The sequence below is a fragment of the Cupressus sempervirens genome, chromosome 10, assembly GCF_028749045.1.
Source record: "Cupressus sempervirens isolate cs-2001-9-10 chromosome 10, ASM2874904v1, whole genome shotgun sequence".
Taxonomy (NCBI): Eukaryota; Viridiplantae; Streptophyta; class Pinopsida; order Cupressales; family Cupressaceae; genus Cupressus; species Cupressus sempervirens.
Genome location: NC_143127.1, coordinates 520,466,153 through 520,471,944, shown reverse-complemented (window position 1 = coordinate 520,471,944; position 5,792 = coordinate 520,466,153).

Genomic DNA, 5,792 nt, shown 5'->3' with positions numbered 1-5,792 from the left:
ATGTAATCAACATTATGTTTTAAACTAAGGGAGATAAAGAAGAAGGAAAACATAATGGATTTTCATGGTGTTTGGCTATAGCCCAAAAGATCCATGAAGGTTATCAATGTGTCTGGAAAAATCCTACCCAAAGAACAAGGATAACCCAAAGTTTCAAAACAATGGGTTTTCGTGGTGTTCGGTTATTTCCCAAAAGACCCATGAAGGTTATCAATGTGTTCGAAAAAATTTGGCCCAAAAGATAACAACAATTTCAACCATTGTTTGAAAATAGATCAACTAAAATAAATTTGTCACTTTATCATAGGATCATAACACATGAAAGGTCATCACCTTTCTCAAGAAAAGCTATCACTTTTCACAACACAAGCTTGCAATTAAAAATAAGAAAATAATTTGTATTCATGAATAATAAATGCATTTACAATAATATCATACCAAGTTTTTCTCAAAAGTACACAATTTTCAACTTCACAAGAGGTTTGGTGAAAATATCAACATTCTATTCATTTGTATTAATATAACTCAATTTAATGATCTCTACCAACCATGTGTCTTATGTAGTGATAGGGAGTCTCAATATGCTTTGATCAATTGTGGAAAATTGGATTTTCTGATAGTTTGATACAACTTTATTTATCACAATGAATCACAGCTAGTTTTAGAGGTTTTCCAAATAGCCCAAATAGAATTTTTCTTAACCAAACTACTTTATGTGCTCCCATGGAAGCGGCTATGTATGTGGCTTTGGTAGAACTTAAGGCAACAACTAGTTGTTTTCTATTGAACCAAGATATCATCGCTGACCCAAGATTGAAGCAACAGCCTGTAGTACTCTTGCGGTTAGAGGAACATCCTACCCAATCTAAATCAGTATATCCTTCCAAATTTATCTCAACCTTTTCATATTTTAATCCAAAATCAAAAGATCCTCATAAATATCTTAATATATATTTTGTAGCCATAAGATGGATCTTCTTAAGTTTACACATGAAATGACTAAGAACATTTATAGCATAGCATATGTCAAGTCTGGAATTCACAAGATACATAAGAGATCCAATTTTTTTTTTTAAGAGAGTAGGATCAATGTCCTTAGATTTTGATGCTTCTTCTTTTAGCTTGTGTAAGTTTGTTTCCATCAGAGTAGATAAGGGCTTACTATCCATCATTCCAAATTTGGTCAGAATATCTTGAGTGTACTTTCCTTGATGTAAGAAAATGCAATCTTCTTTTTGATTAACTTCTAATCCCAAGAAGTAGTTTAGTAACCTTAAATCTTTCATTTCAAATTTAACTATCAAATCTTGCTTACATTTTTCAATTAATTTATCATCACCTATTATTAACAAGTCATCAACGTATAGAACAAGTATTACCATTCCATCACTTGTGGTTTTGAAGTATATGTTAGAATTGGCTTCATTTTTTGAGTATATGAGTTTGGAAAGGTAGTTATCTATTCTTTCATACCAAGCTCGAGGATCCTATTTGAGACCGTAGAGTGCTTTCTTGAGTTTACATACATATAAATTTTTATCTTTTATGGTGAATCCTTTAGGTTGTTCTATGTAGACTTCTTCATTAATGAACTCATTTAGGAAAGTAGTTTTTACATTCATTTGATGAATCTTCCATCCTTTTGATGCTGCGATTGCAATAATTATTCTTATAGAAGTGTAACGAGCTACTGGTGCAAAGGTTTCTTCATAGTCAATGCTAGCTTTCTGGGAGAATCCTCAAGCAACAAATATAGCTTTGTATTTTTCAATACTCCCATCAATAGTGTATTTGATTTTGTATAACCATTTTAAAGATACAACTGTTTTGTCTTTAGGCCTAGGTACAATATCCCAAACATCATTCTGAATTATAGAATTATATTCTTCTACCATGGCATCTTTCCGCTCTTGTGACTTTAGGGATTCTTCAACTATAGATGGTTCAATTTTGTTTATCTCAGTTATAAGAGTAGTATTACATGATTGATTTTGAATTCTCTTGTTTTCTTTTAAGATCTCATTTGGTTCCACATTGTTTTCTTAAAGCATCTTCCTTGCCCATAATGGTCTTTTCTTCCCATTAGTTATACCTGGTTCTCTCTCTTCAGGTGTATGCTCCCTCTAATTTTTAGTTTGTCTAATCTCTTCATCATCTAAGATTGGTTCATCTTCTATGCCAGTTGAAAGTTTTAAAGTACAATCCTCTTCAAAAATTATATCTCTACTTATTTCAACTAATCTTTGTCCAGGAATGTAAATTCTATAACCCTTAGAATTTTCACAATATCCTATAAATATACCTCTCTTCCCAGAAGGTTCAAGTGTAGTCCTCTTTTCTTTGGGTATGTGAATGTATACTGGACATCCAAATATTCTAAGATAAATTAGATCTAGTTTGATCCCTAAGAAGACTTCTTCAGGTGTGGTATTCTTTAGAAATGAATGTGGACATCTATTTTGAATGCATACTATAGTCTTAGAAGCTTCTGCCCAAAATGAGGCATGCCTATTTTGATCATGTAACATAGCTTTTGTAGCTTCAATGATGATTCTATTTTTCCTTTCTACAACTCCATTTTGTTGAGGATTATAAGGTACTGTATGCTCCCTCTTAATCTCAATAGAATTACAAATTTTTTTGAAGATGTGAGATGTATATTCTCCTCCATTGTCTAATCTTAATGTTTTAATCCTTTTACTTGTTTGATTCTCTACTGATTCTCTGAAGGTTTTGAATTTTGATAGAACTTCATTTGATTCTTTGGCTTTCAAGAAATAGATCTAGGTCTTCCTAGAAAAGTCATCAATGAAACATATGTAATAAAGGAAACCTCCTAGAGAAGGTGTGGGCATGGATCCACAAAGGTCTGAATGGACTAGTTCCAAAATTGATTTTGACTTATATTCACTAGAGGGAAAAGGTTTTTTTATGATTTTCCCTAGAGCACACCCTTTGCAAGTTCCTCTATAAGATGAGTCTAGTTTAGGAGTAGCAAAAGTTGTCTAAATTAGAAGTGAACTAAACCCAATGTGCCCAAGTTTTCTATGCCATAATTCATTAACATTGGATGTTTTAAGACTGAGAGCTTGCGTTTGAATATTGCTTAATCTATATAATGTTCCAAATTTAGACCCTATGATAATACCATTTTTCATATTTGAGTTATTATGACAATATAGTACTTTGTCTTTGTTGAAGGTGACATGATATCCATCATCTATTAGACTTGAGATAGAAATTAGGTTCCTTTTTATGGATGGTATAAATAAGACATCTTTAAGATTAAGTGTAGTTCCATCCTTTAATTTTATAGAACATGTCCCAATACTTTTTACAGGATAGGTAGAATTGTCTCCAATTATAACTCCTTCAATGATATTAGTTCCAAATGTATCAAACATATCTCTGAATCCAGAGATGTGATGAGATGCACCACTGTCTACAATCCAAGCTTCTTTATTTGAATTTACTTCACTTGACAAGTGCAAAATAGTATAGTTGATTTTCATCTTCCTTTGTTTTAGCAAGAAAGGCTAGAATTTTCTCTCTTTTTGGACAGTTTTTGAATGTGTGTCCTATTTTCTCACACTTAAAACATTTAACTTATTATTATTATTATTATTGAATTTCCTCTTCCTTTTGTTTGAGACAGTGTGAAGAGCCTAATTTTCTACCTCTAGAGATTAGCCTTGACTCTTTAACTATGCATTCATTTTTCAATTGATCAAAAGTAGGAATAGAGGGTCTGCTTACAACTTGTATGAAAGTATCCCAAGACATTGGAAGCCCTCTTAGAGCTATTAATGAGAGTTCTTGATCTTCAATTTTGTTTCCAATGGAAGATAATTGTTTCTTTGTTTCAGGGATTTTCTCAAAGTAAGAGTGAATAGAATCTCCTTTTTCCATTTTAGTATTCAGTAATTGGGATATTAAGGTGATTAGTCTACTTGAGTTATCTATATCAAATGTATTTTTTATGGTCTTGAATACTTCATATGCATTTTTGATCTCTGATATGGAAGGAAAGATGTGATCTTTAACTGAATCAACAATGATTTTCCTTTCTTTGTTATTTCATCTGTTCCAAGTTAGTTTTTTGATTTCATCTTGAGGTATTGGGATATCTTTTTCAATGTATTCTTCAAGTTCCAATTCTTCTAGAATTGTAATGATACTAGTTTTCCAAGAGAAGAAATTTGATACACCTTCAAGTCTATCTTCCACCCTGACGTTATTTGCCATTATTTCTTCCTTCAAAAATTGAGATTTCTCTACCAATTTGGCTCTAATACCATGTAAAGTTTTATTATGATGTGATCTTGATTGGTGTAAATCTCAATTTTATTAATCTTGATACTGTAGGTGATGAGATACTATTATTTTATTTCTGGGTGTTATTGATGATTTAAATAAAATACTAAAACAATATATATGTTTCTGATTTTTATATGTATTATGATCTACAAGTGTGAGAGTACAATTACCACAGTTATTGATCTACTTCATAGTGCAGATCATAATATATATAATTATGTGTGCCGTGATAAGATGTGATGAAAGGTCATGTCCAAAATACCCAACGACCATGAGTCGAGTTATGATGGTTTGTGGCAGAAAGCAGGATTAGATTATGTTCTTTTGTCAATGTTTCCACTCATGATGGTAAGTAGCACATAATTTGTGATTATAATGTTTGTATACTTTGCCACTGATAGTAATGACAATAATTGTCCACATAAGCATTATATGGCAGAATATAATAATCAGTGCTATCAGTGTTATAAGATAACCATTAGTATTATAAACCAATTACATTACTTAGTCTAATTTCATATACTATAAATATTATAATATTATATGTATATAAATATATATAATTACTATAATCAGTTATGTAAAATTTATTTTGAGAATAATCATAAAAATACAAATTCAATTTCACACAAGTTAACATTCTTAAAAGAAAGGACCTTCTGTATAACTTGAACTCTCCTTGCCAATGAGAGGGAGTGAGTTTGCCATCTGATATGTTTTCTATTAATCTTGTTGAACACCGACTCCCACATATCAACAAAGGAAGGTTCCCAAGAAAATGGGATACCCAAATATCTAGTAATGGTATTAGGCCTAATCCATTTCCAACGCCTCTTTATTAACCAACTAGGAGATATCTCCTTCCATCCTAGAAAAGATGACTTGTGAGGGGCCACTTTGGCTCTAGAACCAATGGAGAAAAAATTAAGTCTATTGAGAGCCACATAATAGTTATTTTTAGATAGTTCCAAATAGAGATCAGTGTCATCCACAAATTGAGAATTGATCAATTCCTCTGAATTATGGAGAGTGATGCCCTTAATAGGACACCCTAAAGAATACTCCTTTAGTATTTAAAAGAGAGCATCAATAAAAAAAAAAAATAAGGAGGGTACAATAGGGAAAAATTTCTTGATAGACCTCTGAAGGAGGATAGGGTCTGATAATTCCCCATTCACATTAATAATAGTAGATGAATCTTGGAACATAATTTCAATCCATTTGTAGAAGTAAGGAGGAAATCCAAAAGCTTTCAACATTCCAATGACAAAAGGCTTCTCTACTCTATCATAAGCCTTCCCAAAATCAAGAAGGATCATAGCCACATCCTTCCCACTAGCCTTAGCCCAATTCATAGCTTCCCAACTAGTGATAAGGTTCTCCAAAATCTATCTTCCCTTTACGAAACTAGTTTGAGTGACTGAATCTCTGCAATTCTTCTAGTCAACACTGTAGCAATAATTTAATAAGATTAA